General features: G+C 43.2%; 1 protein-coding gene across 2 annotated transcripts in view; it reads right to left on the bottom strand.

The window, feature by feature from the left end:
* Nucleotides 1-25,587, bottom strand: part of LRRC3B (leucine rich repeat containing 3B) — an 85,454-nt gene extending 59,867 nt beyond the window's left edge. Inside the window, exon 1 of one of the 2 annotated variants that reach the window (XM_012644546.1) lies at nt 25,003-25,587. The gene's annotated coding sequence lies outside the window, so the exon portion shown is untranslated. Of the gene's footprint in view, nt 1-23,871; nt 24,149-25,002 lie in introns of those variants that run through there. The other variant, XM_012644547.1, reaches the window with a different exon arrangement.
* Between the last annotated feature and the right edge of the window lie 566 nt (nt 25,588-26,153).

Below are 26,153 nucleotides of genomic sequence, written 5' to 3'. Positions count from 1 at the left end.
GTCTAGAAAAGCAGCATGAAACATATTAGGAGAAGCAGAATGCGCTCATAGGATGCCTTAGACGCCAGGTTAAGGAGTTCAACATTATAGGTAGATGAGAGTCACCAAATGCCTTAAACAAGGAGGTAACCAAATTCAAGTAGTATTTTAGGAAGATGAATCTGGTTGTGATATGAAGTACAATGTTGAGGGAGAGGGCAAAGGCGGAGCAAATTTGGACACAGGCATACAGTGGTAAAGACCTGAGTTGAGGAAATGTGCCCTCAAATATGATGGAAATGCATGACATTGGACAACACCACAAAATTAACATTCAGAGTTTGAACTTATTTTTAATTTGGGGAATGTGAAGAGAAGGGCCTGGGAAAGACCGTCACACGCTGGCATCTAGGAAAGTTCTCTTTGATTCTTTGATAGAGTATTCCATGTTAAATATTCTGAACTAAAAATTTCCAAAGAAACAGTATAGAGGAGAAATCAGAGGGGCAAAGAATTCTTTTTGAATGTTAGAACTCAAATGTTGGTTTCTCCACAAAAGCCGGTAAAAGTTGCCCGTCCTAAAAAGCAAGCAAACAAGGGAAAGAATCACTTGCATGATGCCCTAAGAATGTTCTATCCAGTGTTTTGCCCTACCTGGGATGGCCAGGACTTGAGTATCAGATGATACAGTAGGAAACCTCTGGGCCCCTTTAGGAATTTAAGATCTACCCTCTAATTCTAATTCTTTTCTTAAAAACATAAGTAGCTTATATTATGAACGCTTTTTTAAAAACGGTATTTTAATCCTCTGAATGGGCTGTATTTCAGGGCTGCACGTAATTTGTGATTTCTACTGTGCTAGTTAATCTACCTCTCCTCTTTAAATAAAGCTCCCTACAAGAAATTTTCAGCTCTCCAGTAAAGAAAAATGTCCCATTCTTATTTGTTAGTTGTCTTAAGAGAGAATCCATGTAAGCTGTGAGAGCTGAAGACAGCCAGTACATTTATTGTCTTTATTTCAGATAACTTGCTGATGTTACAGCACGGTCTATATTACAAATTTGGTTTTGCAATTTTTCACGCATCAAGTCACTCAAAAATTAAAAATGCTATAGGTAAAATAATACAAATCAAGCATCAAAATCCTTGAGCTATATACATTTCTTTTTCCCAGCAGATACAAGCATTTGTGTGAGGGTTCCTCTCAGGAGTTAAACAAAGAGACCCGCATCCTAGGAGGTGTGGGCAGCTTTCTGGCTCTCTGGGGAGGGCACAGGAGAAAACAGCCTCAGGATGAAATATTTGCACTTCAGGAAAGGGGGAGAGCATCCATTTTGCAAGCCCCAAGTGAAGTGATTTCTCCTAGATTCAAGATTTGGTTTCATTTTCTTAAACTGGAGATTTTAATTTCCACTGAAACAAAAAGGACCTTTGCTCATTTCTTGTAAAAATTCAAAGAATGTGGGGAACAAAAAGGCATAGCACTATTCCATACTGTATAAGGTTGCAGGGAAGGAGGGGTTTCCACCATCTGAAATCAGTGCCAATTGCAGCCTGATTCAGTCTTTATCAGGATGATTTTCACACTTCTAAAAAACACATCTTTCTAAACATCATGAATAATGGATTGAGATTTCTGAACTCCCCTTTCTTTCCCTCCACAATTTAAATCAAGCTCTTTCAAAGCCAACATACTATATCTTGATTGAAACCTGAAAAAGTTATAAATATTAAAGGCTCAAATTTTTCTGACAAAGGTAAGTAGATGGAAAAAAATAAAAAATCTCTTTATACCATACATGGGAGAGATGCACTCATCACCAACTCCGTCCTTCATCACTTCATCACTGCGCTGTTGTCTGAAGGCACACAATGAACAAAACTGGGCCATGGCACCACTGTCTGCCTCCAAGGTGACTCTCTGCATATATTTCTGGCCTTCCATAAACCAGGCATATAATGCTATTTTCCTTAAGCAAAACTTAGCATAAGGAGGCTGTATGTAGCTTAAATTGTTAATGCAGTCTCCTTCTGATGCTGGACATCATTTAAATGTTGTATGCCTTGTGTACTCCATGGAATTGAAGTTTACAGCTCTAAACTGTTTACTGAGTAGCAATTTCCAGGCCGGGTGATTTTTTTATTGCCTCAAATTCCTCTAAATTTCATTCAAAACTTCTGCCAGTGAGCTGTACCAGGAGTTCAACCATGTGTCAGAAACACCAGGTCTTTACAGTGATTAAGAATATGAAGATGGCACTTCAGGCTAGGGCACTGGAAGAGAGTTCTTCATGGATGAGGTAGGGAAGGCTTAATAACAAGTTTTATTCACATAGTGTTTTATAATTTCAAAGCACTCTCAGAAACATTATGTTATCTAATCCTCAGAACTGCCCTGCAATGCTGTTCCATTTCTTATAAAATTCCAAGTAACTTCCATTCAACAAATATTTTGTGTGTGTGTGTGTGTGTGTGTGTGTGTGAGAGAGAGAGAGAGAGAGAGAGAGAGAGAGAGAGAGAAAGGGTCTTGATCTATTGCCCAGGCCGGAGTGCAGTGGTTGCGATCATAGCTCACTGCAGCTTTGAATTCCCCAGCTCAAGCATCCTCCTGCCTCAGCCTCCTGAGTAGCTAGGACTACAGGTGCAGATCACCAAGCCCAGTTAATTTTTTTTTATGTTTTGTAGAGACAGGGTCTCACTATGCTGCAAAGCCTGGTCTCAAACTCTTGGCCTCAAGCAATCTTCCTGCCTTAGTCTTCCAAAATGCTAGGTTTACAGGCATAAGCCACCGTGCCTGGCCATCCAACAAATATTCATTGAGTAATGGATATGTGCCAGGTGCTGGTATACAGGTGAAAGCACAATAGCAAGGGTCTCTGCTCCCAGGAACTCAGGGCTGAGAGGGAAAGACCGACAGTAAACACAAAACCCAAATGAATCATCAAAGTAACTTCAGATAATGAGAGATTCCATGAAGGAAAGCCATCAGGGTAATGTGCTGGAGAGTGACCAGGGCCGGGGAGGCTACTCCTAGCAGTGGTGTCTGACCTGAGAATTGAAAGAAGGGAGGAGCAAGCCATGGGGTGTTCTGAGGGAGGGACACGCCAAACAGAGGAAAGTGTAAGCTTAGCAGCTTGGAAACAGGAGTGTTCTTGGTATGTTCTACAAACAGAAAGAAGGCCAGCATAGCTGAAGCTGAGGGAGAGAAGGGTAAGGGAAGAGTTGGAGAGGCAGGAAGGAACTACCTACTTGAGTAAAAAGAATCGAGACGGAGAAGAGGGCGTGGGGCTCATATTTGTCCAGTACTTGCTATGGGCCAGGCCTTGAGCCAAATTCACAGCCATAAGTGCTGGGACTGGGACTCAAACCAGGTCCTCTGACTCCAAATCCTGTCCATCTTCCACCACGCCATGCCGCCTCGCCCACACCCTGCCATCTGGAGGCCAGCTTTGGTTCACCCAGGTGGAAACAGGGCAAACAGAAGAAACATTGATATTCCTAAGCCTACATAGGCTCCTCTTTACCTGCTGGCCTATCTCCTGAGTGATATTTACATGAACAGAGTTTTTTTTGGCCTGAATTTTAAAACTGGTAGTTTCCCTGAATGCTAAAGAATATTGCCTTTACCTCCTATCCTTAGTGGCCTCTGGGCTGAAGAATCAGCTGGCTGGTTCTACACTCTGGGGTAAGTTCGAGTACTGCAGATAGAATATAATTATCAGCAGAAACTGAAATGGTGACTGAAAAAGGAAGATAAAACATATTTAATGCCTCCAGGAAATGAATCCAAATGGATCTTGATCGGTGTTGCAAGGAGAATGCAATATAAGTTCTTTCCCCGACTCTCCTTCAAGCAAGTTTGAATACTCTGACGCACTGCTTTTACCTGAACTCAAATTGCTTTAGAAACCCGTCATATTGAATTAGTAAAAGCTGATAGTAATTCAGAGGGGTGCCAAGGTGGCATTATCGAAAATCGCTGGTTGGAAGGCTTCCTGCAGCATTATTCAGGGATTATAACTCACTTTCATCACCATGTGTCAGTATGAACAAATGATAGGATTTCTCTGGTTTTTGGATTAAACTTCTTTAAAAGTCCATCATAAATGAGATGGCCTACACTGTGAATGATAAATGCACACAGAACATCTGCATTCATCAACCTGAGAACCAGGAACCAAGAGCATACTTTTGGGCTGGACCCACTCGATCGTCACTTGGAATGGATCACAACCTGTGGTAACAGAACCTGCGGTAGCCCAGCAAAACGGTCAGGTTTCAGAAGACCCTTGACCTTGACATTAGGGCAAATGCAAAGACTGGGGGAATTAGGAATAAACAGTAGACACATGGAAAATAAAATACTCTTCCTCCTGATCTTAATGGTCATCTCCTGAGAGAACCTATCCATGACCATCCTCTGACTTGTTACCCTCATACTTTTTTTTTTCTTTACAAGGCTTAGCAATTTTTGACATCACTCCATTTAATTATTTGTTTGGCTAATTTTATCCCTCATACTACAGAATGTAATTTCCTTTAGAAGCAGGATCTTAACTGTCTTACTGCCAGCCCCTAAGAACAATGCCTAGAGCATGGTAGTCACTCAATAAACATTTATTGAAGAAATACAGAATTCATAAAAATTGCATATATCATCGCAGAGGCCATTCTGTGAATAATACTATTGTTGATCAGTTATTATAGTAAAGCCTATGCAAGCTAGAATCCAGGCAGTCACTATGAACTCTCTTTATCCCTGCTGACCAGAGACCAGCTTTATGTCTAATGGTTACTTTGTGGAGGGAATCTTGTCTGTGGAATAGCTGTGAAGCAATTACTGCTCTCTGAACAATGTAAACATGCTCCTTAGTAGGTGCAAAAAAAAATAACTTCTTAACATCTTCTTAATACACATGACAAAAATTTTAGATTTATCCCTGAACTTGTCTAACTCAAAAAATCTAGTATTTTTTCTGCAACTATTTATTTTGAATATTTCGAATCTAAGTCTACAGAAAGGTTGTAAGAATTACAGAATGAACACTCTAGATTGACCAACTGTTACTATTCTGTCACGTTTGCTTTCCCTCTCCATGTACAGAGGGAGCATGTATGTTTGTATGGGACTGTGTCTATGTACGTGCATATGTGTATATGCACATATGTGTACATGTCTGTGGGTCTACATTTTTATATGAATGTGTGTATGTATATATGTGTATATTTATTATCTGTGCATGTATGTTTGCATGGACATTATATGTGTTAATTATAGGTTTATATTTTGGCTGAACTATTTCAGAGTTAGTTGTAGACATTGATGTACTTTATCCTTAAATACTTCAATATGAATTTCCTAAGATCAAGAATATTATCTTATACTGTAATTATCACACTCAGGAAATAGAAAATTGATAACTATACTATTTTCTAATAAGCAGTTGGTTTTCAAATTTCCTTAAGTGTCCCAGAATGTCCTTTATAACTTTTTATTTTTAATTCAAGGACTCATCAAGGATCACTAATTATATTTAATTGTCATATCTCTTTAGTCTCCTTTAATTTAGAATGGTTCCCCAGCATGGTTTTTTTCTTGTCCTTTATGACACTGACATTTTTGTAAAGTCCAGGGCTGATTGTTTTGCATAATTTCTCCTCATTTTCATTTGTCTTATTGTTCCCTTTAATTATATCCAGGTTAAAATCTAACATTCTAAGTACCAAACATGAGCAATACTAAGTGATGTGAAATAACTCAGGCTCTCAAAAGAAATTTTTAGGCTGAATTATCAAACCAATGAAGAATTAAAACACTTCTAACATAGGTAACAGGTATGACCTCGTAAAGCAGTCTCCTCTTCTGAATTTGTCAAAATAAAAGCCTTATCAAAATGACTAAGTTGGTGCTTCACACACATTAGTCTCTCAAATACTACCTTCAAGATTTATGCTACATCCAAGTTCTACCTGTTCTAGCACCTATGCTATATTTTCTTTAAGTCATTTTAGTTATTTAAACTATTTTTATCCTAAGAAATAATATCTATAAAAATGATTTGCCTAATAGTGCTATTGCTGGATCAAATGGTATTTCTATTTTTAGCTCTCTGAGGTATCTCCAAATTCTTTTCCACAGAGGTTGCACTAATTTGCAGTCCCACCAGCAGTGTAGAAGTGTTCCTGTCTCTCCACATCCTCGCCAACATTTGTTGTTTTGTGTTTTTTTGATCGAGGCCAATCTCATCGGGGTTAGGCGATACCTCATTGTGGTTTTGATTTAAGAGCACAAAACATTCTACGATAAAGACATCTGCACCCGAATGTTTATGGCAGCACAATTCACTATTGCAAGAATGTGGAAACAACCCAAGTGCCCGTCAATCCATGAGTGGATTATTAAAATTTGGTATATGTTTACAATGGAATATTACTCAATTGTAAGAAATGACAGTGATCTAGCACCTCTTATACTTCCCTGGATTAAACTTAAGCCCATTATCCAAAGTGAGGCACCACAAGAGCAGAAGAACAGGATCCATTTGTACTCACCATCAAATTGGTACTAACTGATCAACACTAGGTTGATCACAAGGCAGAAATATTCTCTAGGGATTAGGGGGATGGGGGGCAAATCTATAACTAAAGGACATGGGGAGCACTAAAGGGAGGGAAGGGCATGCCTTTAACCTGCATTTGGGTGAGGCAAAGACAGAAAGTGTAACTATAATGTTTGTACCCTCACAAAACCCTGGAATAATAAATAAAAAAAAATAAAATAAAATAAATGATTTCCTATGCTTGCTATATCTTTCTTAATATTTATTAAATATACATAAATACCAAAAAAAAAAATTTGCACACATCTAAAACTATCTATTATGCCACAATGGTGTACTTGGAAACAGTGAGCAAAATGTGGCCAAATTGTTGTGTGTGTGTGTGTGTGTGTGTGTGTGTGTGTGTATACACTCTCGCATGTGAGTATGCATCTGTGTAGAACTAGCTGGCAAGAAAGGCCTTCTCAAAACTAAGAAGAAAAGAAGGTGCAAAAGTTTCCAGGCCAAACTGAGGGCCATATCCAAATAAATGGCAAGACCTGCAACTCCTGATACACACAGCTGCTATGTATAGTCCCCTGACATCAGACCGACTGCACCCTCATTCATTTCCTGATCATTCAACGGGTAAGACTGACAAGGGGCTCAGGAAATGCTACTCAGACAAACCCTGACAATGATGGAATCCCTGTATCCTCCAGAAGATCACTCTGTGTGGACTGTAAAAAGGCATATTGGATCACGGGATTGCTGACATTTCACACCCTCCACACTTCCCAGGCAAGGAGACTGAGGCCCAACAATCCTTGGTGAGCTGTCCAAGGCCACAGCTAGTGGGTGGCAAACCAGGAGCTGCATCCATGACTTCAGATGCCCAGCCCAGCTCTTCCCACCACCCTGTGCTGAGTCCTGGGCTGATGCAGACATTTATGTATAAAACCATGTATACAGGTACACAATAATCATATAGAAAACATAGACACACATATATGTGGGGATATATAAGTTTGTGTGCATGTGTACATGGTTTTATACATATAGTCCCACAACCATACACCTATATACATATATACATACACATAAACATACACATATATATAAAACCATATAACCATTCTGGTTTCCTGAGTCTCCCCCAAATGCTCTTACAACCACAAATATGCGTATCCCTGAGGAGAACAGCATTCTGTAAACTTCACTCCTTGTCTTTGCTGCTCACCAACCAACCATTTTTTCCTGTGTCACTACATATATGAACCACGCAAACTGGGCCAGCCCACACTTAAATGCTTCTAGTAACTCTGTTCATCTTAATGCCTGCCAATGCATAATCATACTATAAAAGGTCAGTCATTGTTCTAGGGCTGGACCTCCTGCCTCCTTTCCACCTCAGGTCAAGGCTTGTGGAGCAGCAGACCTGTCCGGCTCTGGGTGGTTGAGGAACACCCTCGAGCCTGTATTGGCAGCTGGCAGACATCTAGCTATCCCTTGGCCAGAACGTTCTCAGGGACTCTGGTCTCCCCTTCATCCCCACACCCTATTGGTCACTAAGTTCTGTGGTTTCTGTCTTCTTAGCTTTTCTTCTATTCATCCTCTCCTCCTTTCCTGTGGATGCACCTTGGTGCGGACCCTCATCTTTCTCCCCTAAGCTGCTACAAGGTCTCCTTCCTGGTGTCCCTACTTGGCTGCAGGGCCACCCTCTATACCACACCACTGGCTCTCACAGTGTGGTCCAGGGACTCCGAGGTCCGTGAGATCCTTTCAGGAGATTCCTGAGGATGAGACTATTTCCACAATGCTATCAAGACATGATTTGCCTTTTCTACTCTTACTCTCTCACAAGCATACAGCGGAGTTTTCCAAAGGCTCCCTGACTGGGATATCACAACAGAGTGAATGAAAAAGCAGATGTGAGAACCCAACTGTCTTCTATTAAGCCAGATATGAAAGAGACGCAGAAATGTGCAACGACGCCACTCTTATCACTAAATTATTTTTGTTTTGGAAAATAAAATTATTTTTCATAAAAATGTTTTTATATTAACATGGAATGGGTTTATTATTATTTTTTGTTTAAATTAGTAAACATTTAAAAAATGTATTAGCTTTAATTTCCAATATGGTTAATATGAATAAATATAAGCCACATAAATAAAAAACTCTTTGGTATCCTCTATAATTGCTGAACATCTAAAAAGTTTCTGACACCAAAAAGTTTGAGAACTACTCCTAAAATGGGTATTGGAGTGATTTTTTTAAAAGAAGATTTATTTTATCAAATTACCCCTCCATTTTAATCCACTGACAGACAGACAGTACCCTCAAGGCCAGCCACTGCCGCTGGACCTCTCAGCATGGGCTAACACCCTGCCTTTCTCCCTGCCTCCTCTGCCCCACCGTGCCTACGCTCCATCCAGCCACCCGAGCACAGATTTCCTAAGCCGACTGCAGTTGCTCTGTACTGTGTTGACTTAGCTACACGGGACCACGTTTTCCAGATTTCCCTTCCTTGTGAGATTCCAGTCGAGGTTGGCCACAGAAGAAGCAACCTGCCTGAGATTCGGAGGGCAGGCGTGCTACACAGCATTACACACGGATGGCACCATCCCAGCCGACACACACCATTACTCATCTGCTGACTCACTTCATTGGTGAGGGCACAGGCAGGTCCACAGTGCTCCTAGGTCCTCTGGGTCTCCCCGCTCAGTTTCTGAGTCCACGTGTGCATCTCTAGGGCAAAAGGCACCAGCTTCTTCTTCAGGCCACCTGAGCTGCTGGGGCACAAGTCCCACCTCATCCTCACAGGTCCCAATTTGCCCTTGCCTCGCCTCATGGCAGTCCTAGTGTCTTCTCCTCTCAGCCCCGCTAACTGACAGCAACTTCAGGCACACCACCGGTAGTAGAGGCAATAACCTCCATAGATCTGCTCACCAGCCCCCTTCATGGTCCCTGGCCAGTGATTTGTGTCTGCTCTCCACCTGTGCCCTGCCAGACTTTGCATCCCGAGCAGCTCCCACAGTGGTGGAAGGTCTGATTCTGGCAATAAATCCATCATTCCATGTCATTCATTGTGGCTCTGCTTCCCTGTTCACACCTTAATTCATATGAAGTCTTCGGGTGTCCTTCCCTGCCTCTGTCTGGCAGAACACCAGTTTTATCTTTCCTGAATCAATTCAGGATCCCTGAAGCCATTTCACCAGCTCACAACCCAATAGATATGACTCTTGTCTTCTTCGTGTCCTCACTACACCCAGCAGGCCCAAGTAGCACTCCACCCCCGGGGCTTTATGAACCCAGCTTTCCATACGTCTGTCCCTCCCTCCTATGTCTGCAAGCTCTCTGAGATCAGAGACAGGATCTCACAATCTGTATCTTTGTAACCCCAGTCCCATGTGTGTTAAATAACCTGAATCTCATCACTACCCTGCCTCCACCTGCTATGAAGCAGATTTCGGGGTAGCTGATGAGCCCCTTCCGAAGAAAAGCCTTGGTACTTTCAAATCCCAGCCTGTTGTTTACATACCTTGATCACCCTCCACATTTAGCAGCCATAATTCAAATGACTTAGGCTTACTTCAAAATACCAGACCCACCCCAAAACAGTTTAGGAATGAACATTGATGAGAATATTCAAAACAGTATACCACTGATTCTCAATGAAGACCCAACACTATTTCGAATAAAGCCTACAGCATCTCTCTCCGAACAATCTAGTTATGAAATCAGCTATAATCTGGAGGTTGAATTCTAGCATATTTGTTAAATAAATTAACAAACAGAAAATGACATTCTTTTAAAATCCCATTTATAGGTCTCATCTGTCTGATAGCTGCTTTGGTTGTTATATTCCACGTCATCAGTTGTTGATTCACACGTTAAGACAGAGGTTTTTAACTTGGGGTCCATAGCCCCACAATGAGGCTGTGGCTAGAATGCAGGGGATCCACAACTGTATAGAATATTTTTTTATTTTTCCCATTGACCTTCAGCTGAAATCCAGCACTTCCTTCCATTTTAAGGACAGGTAACAAACTACACTACCTTTATCAGTACGTGTGACACCACCAACAAAACTCACAACTATTTTTTTTTTCATATGGCAATACAGTTACTATTCCACAAATCCTGAAATATCACTTTTGCATGTCACAACATTAAAATATTGATAGTTAATTCCTCCTGACCATAGCACCTGCCTCATAATACATAGAGGCAAGTATTGGTCAACTCTTTACTTGGTAGTCATTCAGCCACAAAAGGTGGAAGATGCATCTTTTCACTCTAGTGACCCAGACATCTATGATGCTTGATGGTCTTTCCTATCTACACTTGGTTGTTCTTTGTCAATATATGGAAAGAAATCAGTCATTTAAATAAGCTATTCTAGTTTGGAAAAATTGGACAGTTCAAATGAGAATTTTTGATACTTTATAAGTTACTGCTGTCTTTTGAAATATGATAGACATATGGGCTATAAGTCTAGACCAGGCAAGTTCAAACACATCTGATGGTTAAGAAAACTATTATAAGTCTGTTATTTAAAGTAATTTTTAATTATTACTGATGACAAAGTGGACAATGATATTAGTCTTCCATAATATTGTAAGTTCTGTGAGAATCAGTGTTTTGTATTATTTGTTTTGTTCTTTGTAACCCTATGTACTTTATATTTTACATTTAAAATATTATTCTGGGAAGGGGTACATAGGTTTCACCAGAGTACCAAAGGGATCCGTAGCAGGCAAACAGCTGTTCTAGGCATTCCATGAGTAATCCAGGACCCTGGACATCCATGCATTGTGAGAGACACCTGCTATCCACAGAACCCACAAATGTCACCCAGACCCGGGCATAGTTGTGCTCACACTTCCCACTCCCCTCACAATGGAGGAGATAAAAGACTTCTCCACTGTTGTCAGCACAAAGAAAAGGCAAAGTAGAAAACAGAATATGATTTTATAAAAGAAGTGATGGCACACAATTTTGCCTGAGAAAGCCCTAGAAGTTGATGGTGACTTTGAGGGGTCTGAGGTTGGGAAGTAAACAGCAACTTCCTAGTAACTCAATAAATTGTCACTAATTTTTCTAGAAGCCAGTTGGCTCTTCCACCTTCGATATGAAAAGGGAATTACTCTTACCTGCTATTACTGAAGCTATTTCCCTCAATCAGTTGAGTGCAACATGAATTTATATTTAGAAACACTACAGCACCCTCCATTTAAAAAGAAAGCTACGTGGGGTTTCCACAGTAAACCCAGGCTGGGCAGAAGAAAGTGCTGCATATTGGAGGCCCATATTTCTCAGCACTGTTGTCCCAACATTTAGAAACGCCACTGGCATAAAAACAACGCTGTTGCTTTTAGAAATTTTGTTCTATTTCTTTAAACACCAAAAACAAGATTCAGCCCACAATTTAATATTGTCAATACATATTCTTCATGACACAACTGGCATGCCAACTGTTACCTAAGCACTTCAAACTCTTCAAATCCCACACCCACACATCGCGAACTCATCTGCATCCAGATATGAATAAAGATGAATAGCATCTTGAGGAAATAGCTTCTCCATTCTCAAGTGGGAAAGCCATGGAGCACACTCCTCATAGTGTCTGAGGAATTTCTAAGAGCAACAGGAAAGAATTCTAAAACCACCATTTTGTCAGAAATATCACATTCTTCTATGGCAACCTGCCCACTGGCGGTTTTAAATTTAAAAAGACCTCAGAAGTCCCTTTCTATGATTTTGTTATTTCTAAAAAGACTTTTTTTTATTTTACTAAACTCAAGTTAATTAGGTTTTTGGCAGGTCAGCAGCCCAACTCAGCATCTCTTTATTGAGAATAGTTCTAGGAGACCTTGATGAAATTGCAAATGCTTAGAAACAGTCTCTTGCTTGCATGCTGGGTAAATAGGAAAGCATGCTGACTGTATTTATTTTACTATCATTATGTCTCCGTGGGGTGAGCTAGTAAAAAAAGTAGAGGCTGTTAACATCTTGGTGTGTGTGTGTGTGTGTGTGTGTGTGTGTGTGTGTGTGTGTGTACCTAAAATAATTTATTGTTCCTTCATCTCAAATCATGATTCCATGATTTCAGGAAGTTCCCAAAACTAGAATAAATTGTTCTCTAAGTGTTGGTTTATAAACTGTATATGCGTCACTCTATTCATTAGCATATTTATTCATTCATTCAACAGGTACTTATGGAGTGCTATTGTGTGCCAGGCTGGTAGTATACACCAGATACAGAAAAATAGGCACATTTCGATCCCAAGATCACAAGGTGACTAGGTGCCCAGGCTAACCTATAGGAACTTCTTCCTAGTTAGCTAGGCTACCATAACAAATTACCATAGACTGGGTGGCTTAAACAACAGGAATTTACTTCTCACAGTTCTGGAGAAGATGCCAGCAGGGTTGGTGTCTGGTGTGGGCTCGTTCCTTGTGTTGCAGATAGCCGCCTTCTCACTGTGTCCTCATGTGGCCTTTCCCTGGTGCATGCGGGTAGACAGAGAAGAAGGAAGCTCTCTGGTGTCTCTTCTTATAAGGACGTTAATCCTATCATGAGGGCCCCACCTTTTCCACTTTATCTAAATCTAATTACTTCCCAAAGGCCCTGTCTCCAGATACCGTCACATTGGGGATTAGGACTTTGATACTTCCTTAACAGCAAACGTGCTATTTTGCCTATAATGTTAATTGAGTAGACCAAGGTGTTTCAAATCCACCACAGAAGAATGGGGCTTTAGCTCCTCCAGGTCTCTTGCAGTGGTTAGGAGGACAGGGCTCTCGATACCAGCAGTGGATGGGAGCTACAGAGGCATCAGACACCTCAGTTCTGAAGGCCCAGGTGGCTTGTAGCTTGGAGGAGAGTGAGACAGACTCTGAGGCTCAGGTCAGCTCTTCAAACAAGCAGAGGTGGTAAAATCTCTGCAGTGGAGCCCAAATCCATAACAGATGTGTTTTTGTAAGTCAGATATCCTTGCTTCCAGGCCTGCCTGCATCTTTGAAGCTTCTTGTGATCAAGTTTAATCAGGCAATAAAACAAAACAAATAAAGATAACACAAATCAGACAACACCAACATTCAATGTATTATAATAAGCCTGAAGTTTTCACAAAGCTGTTATTACAGAGAGCTTTTAACCAGGCCCAATGAAGCAGGCTGGTACGTAGCCAACTCTCAGCAGTGTCAAAGCCAACATCCACCCAGCTCAGCCCCTCAACCAGAAATAATTTGACTTTTCTAGAGTTTGATCATTTCCTTAAAAGCGTGTATGATCAAAGCCAGCCTGGAATGGAAAGGGATCAAAAGACAGAAAATTACAGAAAATTACAAATGCAAGTGCAGATTTTGACATAACCCTGACTAACAACTGGTGCAGCTGAACTCTTTTCAGAGAATCCTTCCCCCATCTCAAAGAAACAATCAACACAAACCACACAGACATAGAATGCACCTTTTCTGTCATCCTGAATCCATGCAGAATCAATCAATAACTCTTAGTGGGATCTTTGACATATAAACTTTCAAATTGGAATGTCAAGCTACTTGTGATGATTTTAACAGAATGAAGGTGAAAAATACACCTACCTTTTTCTTCCCCCATCTATTGTTAAAATTAACAAGGCAGGTAAGGACATTCGGGTATCTCCGGGTGACTTGAACCATGCTTGTGTCTGTACTAGTGCAAGGCTCTGCCACAGCTGCTAGGGCCTCGGAATAATTCTAACACTCGCCTAGTTCTTTACAGGAGTTTTTATCTCCATCATCCAAAATGCTCCTCGTAGCAAGGCATGAAAGGCAATAAATATGATAGCCGTAGGCAGAAAACTGAGGCTCAGAGAACTGAAGGTCCTCTCACCTGTGGTCACACAGCTAATGGCAGAATCATATTCAAAATCAGGAATTTCAATTGTACATCATTTTTAAACAAGCTCTGGAACCCAGAGCTCCACTTTTCTGCAGGAGGCTGAATATAGCCTGCAGATGTGTTTTGTTTCAGTTTTTGTTTTATTTTGTTTTTAATTAGTTCTACCATGTTTTAATTAAATTAGTTCTACTAAACATCAGGAGCTTTCACATGAACATCTGGATTTCTGACATTTTCGGGATAATCCGAAGCTCAGACCTGTACTGGTGCAGACAACAGAAAAACAGGACAAAAAGGAGACTGCAGTTCACTCTCCGGAGGATTTTGCCATAACCCATAGCTGATCAAAGACTTCCTTTGTGATCTCATACTCAGCTACCCATTACTACCCAGCTCCCCTAACATACCATTCATTCTATTCCCTCTCCTGAGCCTGTGCTCATGCGATTTCCTCCTCCTGGGATCCCCCTATCTGTCTTGTCAGTTTGGTGGGTATATATCCAATCATTTTTCAGAATTCAGTTCTAATGTCCCTTGTATCGTGAATTTATTTAATTCTGATATCTCTGGAATAACTAACCAGGCTTTGTTCAGGGCTCTTGAATATTTTTTCATTCTTGTTTTATTGAAACATCTTTTCATATGTGTATATTCAGTGCTGGACACACAGTAATCAATCAATAATGATTTGCTCAATACTAATAACGATGATTTAAGTAGTCATTGCTTATCATGTGCCAGACACTGTTACAAGTACTTTATACATGTTAAGCCATATAAGCTTCACAACTACCTATTATTATACCCATTTCACATAAAGAAAACTGAGGCATATTAAAGGTTAGGAAACTTCCCCATGGTTACTCACTCAGCTACTGAATGGCAGAAGAGGAATTAGAAGTTGGCCTAGCTACCTCTGGGTGGATGGGTGGGTAGATAGGTGGATGAACAGTTAGAAAAAAGAAAGGGAGGGAGAGAAGAAGGGGAAGTGAGAAGTAGGGAAGTAAGAACAGATGAACCATGAGGAATAGAAAATGGCAAATGGAAAGAGATATGAAAAAGCACTTTCTCTTGCAGGAACTGCAAGTCTTTTGATGAGGCAGGGGCCGTGGTGTGTGCTGGTAAATTTTCCAACCAGCTTTTTGGGGAAAAAGGCCTGCTTTGTAGTGTCCAAGATGTAACTTCTTCTACCACAGCTGATTTCAAGCTACCAACATGACATTACTGAATACAGAGTTGGAGAGAGAAAATGTGGACAATTGTCACTACAGGCCTGTTCTAATGCATGACAGTTCTAACACACCAGGACATAGGGTATGCCAAGGAAAATGACAGATTAAGAGACAGGTAGCAGCCAGGTGATAAAGGACCTATTAAACCACACTAAGGATGCAATCCTCCTTATGTAACCGGGAGTGATTTAAAGGTTTTTTAGCAGAGAGTGATATGACCACATGGTTACAAAGAGTTGGACACAAGATGGGCACACAGTCAAAATTTTAGGAACCTCCTTTCATCTTTCCTGTATCTTGCCTAAGTTGACAATTATTGCTGCAAGGAAAGTTACCAATCATTTCACCTCTTTCCTACCTCGTCCCTTTGCCAGTGAGCTATTCTTCTTTCTGTAGCTCCCACCCTGCCACTCCCATCCTTTTATTCTAGGCTCCTAGAAGTGCTCCAGGTGTCACAAACCCTCAGGATTGTAGTGTGTCATCTTTCATTGTTGGATCTGTAGTGTGTAAGGGCTTGAATGCCTATGCAAAGAAGGGAGTCTCCATCAACTTAAACAGAGAAGCCACCATATGGAGTATAAATAAAACAGTGTCAGACACATCCTTGACACTATAAACCACAGAGCTGGAAGGAGTTTTAAAGATCATTTAGTTTGCAATAATCCTCTTTCTTGGGACGTAGAGCTCAGGACAGTCAATGTAACCAGCCTAGTGCCACAGAGGTGGTTAGAGCTAAAGCTGGAACTAGAACCAGGTTGCCAGGTTCCCACTTAAATAGTCTACATGCACATAAAGAGAGTGTTTCCTGAGATGTTGCCTACCCCTGCAAAATCAAATGCTTTCTTAGAAGAGTTTTTTCTTCTACTAAGCAGATTCCGTTTCACTAATTAGAACAGAAAAAAAACACGTTGATCTCCAGGAGAAGGACATTCTATCATCTTCCCCCAACACCGGACAATATGAACCATCTCTTTAGGAAACCCTCCAGGACCACAGTTCCCTCTTCATCATTCAAGGCCTTATTTTCGAGTTTAAGAATTCTTCAGATCCCAGCCTTTTCCCATGGATCTCCATCTACCTGCCTACGCTGAGGCCATTTCCTGATAGCTAGGAACTGGGCAGGGAAAGGAAGTGAACTTTTAAAAACCACTGCAGCAGCTCTGATTAAAAAAAAAATTGTTGGAGGGGAAGTGGAAACTTTTGGCTGAAATACAATGTAGTCTGATAATTCACCCTCACTATAGGTGATATTGGCCAAGGTTCCAAGGAACCTAGCCAAGGGGGCCATTGGTAACTAAATTACAAGCCAGTGTTCAGCCAGCCAGGATCTGGGAGGCTATTGCTGCTCCAAGGAAGCCCATTTTTCAGTTCTTGCAAAGGTGTCTTATAGCCTGGCTAGAGCCCTGAAATGGGATCCTCTTTCAGCTAAAGGTCTTCTCTACTTCCCAATGCCCATCAGTATCAACAGCCTTGACCCCTATGAATAGGGCAGATGAAGCCAATTCCCTGAGCCAGAGTAGTGAACACTGGTCTGGTGAGAAAGATCCCAGAGAGGTGAAACAGCTAGAAAGACCCTATATTACAATTTTCCCAGACCCATCCAGTTTATGGCTACCGTCTGGGAGAAACAACTAAGATTCTTTTCATTCTTCAAAGTATCTCAGAGCTAGATGATAAATTATATGGTCACTTTAGTCCAGAATTCTTGGGGTCATAGACCTCCAAGGCATCTACCAATAAAATTTAAGGGATTCATGAACTTGAACGAAAAATAAAAGTCACAACCTGTTCATTAACCTTCAACAGCAATGTGGCATTTCATTCCATTATGAATGCAGGCTACAAGCCTCAAATGTAGTAGCAGTACCAGTGATTTTGTCACCAATATAAATGAGGTATTTTCATATCATTGTACAATTGCTATAGTTATCTCATAGTAGCATTTATGCTCACCCCTACTTCGAAAAGATGGTAATCATAAGTCCCACCACTAGATTTTGTTATACATGCATTATGTAAGAAGCACATACATTAATGAGGAACAGTGGGTTATTTTATAAGATAAAAAGATATTTCAATAAAATTGGTTTGCGTTATAATCTTATGTATTGCATTTTAATACATTTAATGCATTTAAACGCATCATTCTGAGGCCCCTCGGCTTTGTCAGATTGCCAATCATCATGGCATAAATGAGAGAAAAAGCCCTTGGCCTGGTGATTGAGAAGCCTCGTTAATGAGGTGTTCTGGGATGTGAGCAAGAGACCATTGCCCTCTGGCTGAGGAGCGAGCCTGGCTTTGAGTTGATCTAGACTATTAGGAATTATTTAGAACATTCTTTTTCCTCGTACACATCTTCTTCTTTCGGTCTTTATTAATCCCATTCTCTTTCCTTGCCTTCTCTCATTCTTACACATTTTTCCCGTATCCTCTGGTTCAGGTTTACTATCAGATTATCTCCGTCTTCCTGTGCTAATTGCTGGGTTCTCTTCCTTCTCCTTCAGGTGGTTTGTTTTCCCTGTGGCCATGCCTCTCTTACTCCCCCTTCTCTTCTACCCCTACCCTTCTCTGCTGCTTTTCTATCGCCTCTCGCTTGGCCCTGCTGTTCTGGCTGGCCACATCCCATCCCTTCTCCACAGGTTTTGTAGCAGATGCACTGACAGTCTGCACTAAACCTTCCCTTTGGGAATAATATTCATTTAATTACCAGAAAGTCTTTCTGAGACACAATTTAAAAAACAAACTGGCCACCCAAAAAAATGAATACACAACACTCCATTGCAGGAGGACGAAAGCTTTGAAACTCTGAGCTTAAATATATTAATATTCGTGGACAGGGTGGAAAGTATTCTGCTTGATAATCCCTGATGGCCAGACATCTAGGGAAGATCAGCAGGTTAGACCAGGACTCTTCTCAGTGCAAAAATTCCCAGTGAAGCGTAAGGAAGGCATACTGCTTAGTCACTGCTAACAGGGGAGCCCTCTGTAAGCAGGCCATACAGTGATTGCTTCTCCAAATCAGAGCAGTAGAAAGCCTGTGCCACCTCATGACCTTTGTGCTTTAGCTCCGGACAAACATACAAGTGCACTGTGCAACAGCTCTGCCCTCACCAGGGGGCATACTTGTCTTGAAATAGCAGGCTCTCCCAGTAAGGTACTGAATATCTATTCCAGCAATGACCTAAAAATGGAAGGAAGGAAGGAAGTAAAAAAGGGAGGGAAGAAGAGAGGAAAGGAGGAAGGAAGGAAGGAATGGAAGGAGGGTGGAAGGGAGGAAGAGAGGGAGGGAGGAAAGAAGGGAGGGAGGGAGGAAGGAAGGGAGGGAGGGAGGAAGGAAGGGAGGGAGGGAGGAAGGAAGAAAAGAAGAAGGAAGGAAATAAGGAGGAACAAAGGGAGGATCGCTGAGCCCAGGAGTTTCAGGTTGCAGTGAGCTATGATTGAGCCACTGCACTGTAGCCCCTGTGACAGAGTGAAGCACTGTCTCCAAAAAAAAAAAAAAAAATTGAGAATAGCCTCACATATTTTTAATAATTTTTTTTACATTCTAATAAAAGGCACTTAAAACTTCTTTAAAACTGCCTGAAAATGTAGTGACATTTGCACTGGACAAGTATTAACATAAAATGTAGCTTAGAGAGCTTAGGATAAAATGAAACCATACATTTTATAACCTTTACTAATCTGTTCATTTATCCTCTTAAAGAATAAAATCTGTTTTTATTGGGAGTGGTTTTTTCTTCAGTATTTATACATTTATTTATTTTAAAAGAATTATATGGCCCTTACTATTAATTTAACTCCTGTGTGGAAATAATGTGTTCCAAGTCTATCAGCTGTCGAGAAGATTCTAGATTTCATTCTCATATGAAATGGCTACTCCATATGTTTTGTTGAGATGTAGTAATTCATTAAGTTTTTATAAAGTATATGTAGATATAGACTAGTATCTCAGATATAATAGCATCCATCATGGCTCCAAACCATTTATCAAACAAAGCTCATCAAAGTCACAATCTGCAGATAAAATGAATACTAAATGTATTAATCTTATGAATTATTCAAATCTAAATAAAGATTAAGCTATTATACATTTATTCAAAATAAAATCCTTTAGAATAAAGCTTCTCAGGTTCTACTTTGGTCTTTTTTGTTGTTTCCAATATCTTCTTCAAACTCTTTCTACAGAACCTTATGATTTGGCTTCCCTTATTATTAAAAATAGGTCAAGCTCAGATGCTCTGGATCTTAATTATTCTTTATTTTTAAATATCTAACCAAAAATGAGAAAATTCACTCATATTTGAGAACATATTTATTCATTGTGATCTGAATAAAAAGTTTTTATTTTTTCATATCCTTTGCCTCAAAGCATGTTGTTTAACAGGATTTTTTATTCTAAATGAATACAAACTCATATTTAAATGATTTAAGATAAATACGCACCCAAAGAATTGTCCCAGAAAAGTGTCGTGTGTGACCTCTGATACTTCACCACACAACAGCCACAGTAAAATAAGTAGAAGGGGTTGGACCATATAAATAAGATGAGGATATAGCTAATTCCCCTACCTTCCCTGAAAAAGCTAGGAGTTGGAAACCTGGAAGTCTGCCCAGGTTCTAACAGATTCTCCTTCCTGTGGTTCCTAGAATAGAGACCACTTCTTTTGAATTTTGCCACATCTGAATTCAATGTTACATCTTTTCCCTTTAACGCTGCTATAATCCAACTAAACTGGTATCCCCACCTTCAGAAAGTTACCCTTCTGGGATGATCTGATTTTTGAATGGCCCTCCTTAAAGAGAGGGGCAGCTGTGCAATTGTTTCCTGCTTGCAGAAAAATAACATTCATTTTTAATAAATTCTCTAGAAAGAAGTGAATGCTTTCCCTTGAGGTAACTGGGGGCTCTAGGATTCAGATCAGTGGACCTGACACAGATGGCAGATTGATGCAGAGGGGAGGAAAGGAAGGAGGCAGGGAGCAGCTCTTAGTGCATGCTGGATCTCTGTGGGCATTCTGTCACCCCAGGGCCTCTCACAGCCAAGCCTGATATCCATCTTCCCCCACCCCATGCCTCCTCTAACAACACTGTTGCCTTCCTCTCACCTTTTCTTCTTCCATCCCAGTCACTACCGAGGGCCTCAGTCTTGGTGCATCACAGTGTTAGAGATGGAAATCCTGTTCCAGGTGACACAAAAGACACCAGGTTTCCACCACCTACCTGTAAGTCTTACCCCTCAATGTGACTCTGAGAAACAGGCTCCCCCCACCACAACCATTTACTCCAGCTGATTTTTCCTTGGTCTGTGTCCAAAAGAAGATCCTGATACTGTAGCTAGGTATTAGAAACCAGACTTCTATCCTACAAGAATGCTTAAAGGGAAGTGAAATTCCCAAGTGATTCCCCTTTGTTGAAGTGGCTCAGTGGGTGAGGAAGTGGCAAAGGACTATGTCTCTTTTTTCTGAACCCCAAGTATATCCACTAGAAATATATTGTTCTGTCTCAGATTTATAGCAGCTTAAAGTTTAACCCAAAGTAAAAAATCCAGGATAAATTATAACAATTCATTCCATTGTATTCAAAAGAATTTTTCCCTCTTTTGGGAAAATTCTTTTGGGAAGATGGGAAAAATTACTTCTTATTTTCACGAATGAGAGTAGGGCAGGACAGAGCTATTCCAGCCAACAGAGGTCTTTGCTAGAATGCCTGGGAATCCATTTACTTTTATTGAGAATCATCCACAGGGTTGCATAGTTAATTTTTGTGGACTTGAAGGTTTATGAACAGTCCATTGAAAATTTTCTTGCAAAAAGAGGCACATTTTTTGGTGGCTTATTCATTATATGATACTGGCTTTTTCTGGTTATGTTGATTGAGAAACATTTATGAAAAATAAGCAAAATAATCTTTTTAATAAAAAATGTCTTTTTCCTAATTAATTTTAAGATGCTGAAAAGCAGCAGCAGTGAACATAACTTATTCATGTATAAATGTATTTGATCAAGGGTAAAAAGACAGTGGTTCTAACACTAGTTACGTTACAAACACATTGAATGGCCTTGAGCTCAGCTCTGAATCTCCTCCCCGAGTCTGGATTGGGAGGGATGATATATGAGATCCCTTTTGGCTTTAACATTCTGTGATTTAATCCCCAGAGAGGCACTCATTTGCAGAATACAGTTGCTACCTTAAACTTCCTCTGGTTTTCGACCACAGGGCAAATCTCTCTTCCCATTTGGAGCTCTCTTTCCATTCCTCCTCTGATTTGAAAATGGAATGTCTACTAAAAGGTTCAGAAGAGAAGTCCCATACCAGTAGCCAACTTTCTAAATTGGCTTCCATACTAGCATTCTACCATACCAAGGTGTATCCCAACAGATCCTGAGGCAGGCCATATGTAACATCAGTCTCCCCAGTATTCTAGCCATGGGGGCTCAGGGACTGGCACTTACAGTATGCCCCTTGGATCTGGAGTTAGGGGATTCCCCATGCTTCCTTTTGAACAACGTGGTTTTAGTACTAAATAAGGCTGGGCGCATGGGACACTCCCAGTGGTCTCTAACCACCAGGTGAACCAGCCCCACCATTTACTGGTTAGATGACAATGAGCAAATATATTTCTCCCTGGCCTGGTTTCCCTACCTACAAAATGGGAAAAAATAACTTTGTCTATCTACACAACCTATCTTTCAGGGTTGTTGTGCAGGTTAAAACTAACACAAGCCCATGTAATATCTATGATAGTGCCTGGCACATGCTAATTAAGAACTCAGTAAATGCTAGCTAGTGCCAATTATTATTGTTACTACTTGTCTCCCCAGAATAGTTCAGCATCCTGAAATAGCCACCTTGGTGTGGATTTGCAGACTTCCCTCACGTTCCCAAAGGGCATGCTCTAACCTGTTTCTACTGGCAAAAAGAAGTGGCCAGAGCATAAACCCAGATGATAAACATCCAGAAAGAAATGGGCCCTGGGAGGGTCAGAAGCTAAATCTTGTGGAGTGCGGGGGATTAAGTCCGGGATCCTACCTCAGGTATCCAGGTAATTCGGAAGAAGCGCAGGGAGGCCTGGCCTGTGAAGGTGTGGCCTTCCTGCTCAGGAGCTGCACCAGGAGCCTGGCTGAGGGAATCCCCGTTCTGCTCCTTGGGGCTCTGGAGTTTGCCACAGCAAGGCAGAGGAAGAGGCAGGGAGCTCCCTGCGCCAGAGGTGCCCCAGAATGGGAGTGACTGACCGCGGGATTCCTCCCCCTGGGAGCCCTGGAGAGTTGAAGTCTCCACAAGTCTGGCCAGGTCAAGGGGCAAAAAAAAAAAAAACGGTGTAGGGGGACTACCCTGAATTCTGCTTTCCTCTAATTTAACCCTTTTCTCCCAGCTGGTATTAGGAGGGCAGGAGTCGTCCACAGGGCACCTGCAGAAAAGGTTGTTCTGCCCCTAAAAGCCTACATGTGCGAGGTCTGAAAAGAGAGCCTGGAAGGCTGTCTGGGCTCCACATCCATGCAATCTCCAAATGCTTCCCATATTGGGCTAGTAGGAACCAGAGACAAACTCTCAGCCAAAGGGGTGTGCACCTTCTTGGGAAAGAAGGGTTAAGTCAGGTGCTTCCTGGCCTTAACAGTCCAGTGTGTTCCTCACGCCCAGAAAAAAGGGACTTGGAGCTTAAGAGGGGAGGGGGTTTCTCCTTTGCAACAGCAGACTAGGTCCCCTCCTGCAAATGGTATTGCACTCCAGATTGCTGGGATGCAAAGGAGAAAGAGCCTCGCCTTCCCATATCCGCCAAAACATCTGGAACAACCAGAAGGATCTACCTGGGGACTGCAAGGTGGACAGACCCACCTCTCCCCGGGGTCCTGGGTCTGGGAGCCGGGTCTCCCCTCACCTGATGCCCACACCCCTCGCGCCTCGTTTTCCTTTCCCCCGCACGCCCTCCAGCTCTGCGCTCCGGAGCCTCCCAGCGCAGCATAGGGCTCCCCCTCTCCCTTGCTCCGCCCAGGTGCGATTTGCGGAGGGGCGGGTGAGGGGGGGAAGTGGCTCCCACTGCAGCCTCCGCCCCTGCACCCTCCTCCAAAGTGTTCGGACCCCTACCTACTTGGCAGGCGCTGGAGACTCCCCCCTACCCTGCACACACGTCTCCTTCTGGGGGCCAGGAGTCCCCTTCCCACACTGCGGCTGTGGAGATACCCTTGACTCCCGAGCGCCTGGCGAGGAAGGTGGGTGTGGGTCTACCGACCTGGCTGCGGAGGTGAAGTGGTGTAGAAGCAATCGGGTGCCAAAGAAAGGAGAGAACTATGGTCCTCTTAGAGCTAGGAGAAGCATCCCTGGTCCATGATCTGACCATCAGTCACCGCCCAAGATGCCAACGCGTTCAGATTCTCTCGGAGAGGTTTGTTTGCTCCTGGGGAGGGAGATCGCCCCGTCCCAGGCACCCAGAAGTCAGCCTTCCCAAATCCCCCAGGGCCCCGGCATTCCAGGGCTGCATTCGTGCCTCTGCGCCTACCCAGGTACCCAGCCCCTCCCCCATCTGTATTTACACACCCGGGCCAGCGCCCTCCGGACTGAAATCCCTTTTCCTCCTCCTCATATGGCCTCTCAGAGTTGGCCACTTGCCCACATTAGCAGAGCCTTTTCGTGTCCCTCAACCAGAGGCAGATCTACTTCCGACCCTCAGCTTCCTCCCCACCCCTACCAGCAGCAACCTTTCCCTCCCTGAACCACTTACTTCACCCACCCATATCTGCACTTGCGGTTCCCCACGGCGCACAGCCGCAAACCACTCCAAGGGTTTCTCATCACAGAGTTGGGGGTGGCGTGCGCAAGGGTGGACAGACTCCAACTGCACTGGCAAAACCCCAGGGGTAGCCATAGCCGTCCCCCACGTCCCACTTCTCCTATTTCACCTTCTCTATTCCTACCCAGCTTCTATAGGCAGGAGGAGCACTGCTGAGTCCCAAACCTTCGCCTCTGGAGCGGGAGCTGCGGGAGTGAAAAGTCGACTGGCAAGAACACACACAGAGAAATGGGCAAATGCATATGGCAAAGGGGGCTGGGGGAAGGGCCCACGCAAGAACTAAACGTGCAACTTGCATGGCACGGGGTGAGAGCATCGCGCAGGGGAGGGGTCACAAAAGTTTGCAGACTATCTCATAGCAGCCGGCTGAACCGGAGCAAAGAGGGTCGACTCTATCTCGCCGGGCGGGGTCTCTCCAAGGGTCTGCGCAAAGGGGATCAAGAGTTTTAGACAGACGTGGCTCAGAATTGGGATAATAGTTCTCCTCTACTTGTTCCCGGAGGGATGGCCTAGGCACCCGAGCAGAGGGACGATCCCGCGCTCTGCGAAAAGCAACAGGCGGCTGCACCTTACCTTGCGCCAGTCGCGGACCGGGGTGGCTGCTCCATCCTCGTGGCGCAGGGAGGAGGCGTTGGGTGCGTATGCCTAGGGGTGTGCGCGCTGCCAGGGCTGCAGAGGCCGCCACCTCCTACCGGCTGCAAGCCGGGCTGCCCACCTGGGACCTGGCCGGCCGGGAGGGCTCGGCTCCCCAGCGACGGCGGCGGCGGCGGCGTCGGTGCGCCGCGGCTGGGGCGCGGGACGCAGGCGGTGCGTGGCGCGGCCGGCGTCTTCGGGCGCCGCCACCTAGCGAGGGTGAGGCCACGGGCGGCCGTGCGGGGCACGACTTGGCTCGCTTTGCTGCGGCGGCCGCTGCAGACCCTGCTCCCGGCGCTGAAGCCTGGCAGGAGGAGGAGACAAAGACGCGAGGGAGGAAAAGAGCGACTCGCCCAGATGCAATCGGCTCAGTCACTAGAGGGGAATCGCCTCCAAACCCGGGCTGGGGATGAGGGAGGAGGGGCGAGGCGGCTGGGGACTAGAAAAACAGCAGGGAATTAACGTGACAGTCTGAGCCTTCCATCGCCTCGCCAGCGTTGCTCTCTCTCCTCCAGGTTGGGGGTCCGGAATGGAGAGAGGAGGCGGGGGCTGCGCGTTTGCTTCGGGAGGAGATAAGCTGAGGTAGGAGTATTAGCTCCCTCCGCTCCTCTCCCTTCCTTCCTCACAGTCCCCAGCACGGCTCCACTTGCAGGAAGCTATGGCCCCATTCTTTTTCCTGCTTTTCTAACTACTGAGATCCAAGCTGAATCAAGCCAGTGGAAAAAGCAAAATGTGGCGATGGGTTGATTGCCCTCGATAGGGAAAAAGCGGATGCTCACAATCTATTCCACAAATGATTGCCTACTGGGTGCCAGGTGCTGTCCTAGTCTATTGTGAGGGAGGATAAATAAGGTGAGATATCCTCCCTTCACCCCCAGGGCTCCATTGTCAGATCTCAGAATGAGTTTCGCAGCATTTTTTGAAGCCCATAGTTTTGGGGTTGAGTTGTGGCCCCTGATTTCGACCCTCCGTCAGACCAGCTTCTCAAGACAGAATGTGTTACAATTCAATTTTCTCTTCCCCATCCGGAGATGACTTGAATGTACAGCGGAAACAGGCCTCTTAAAAATAGTGTGTGTGTATGTGTGCGT

Source organism: Propithecus coquereli, unplaced genomic scaffold, assembly GCF_000956105.1.
Source record: "Propithecus coquereli isolate 6110/MARCELLA unplaced genomic scaffold, Pcoq_1.0 Scaffold214, whole genome shotgun sequence".
NCBI lineage: Eukaryota > Metazoa > Chordata > Mammalia > Primates > Indriidae > Propithecus > Propithecus coquereli.
This window is presented reverse-complemented; position numbering and strand designations above follow the sequence as displayed.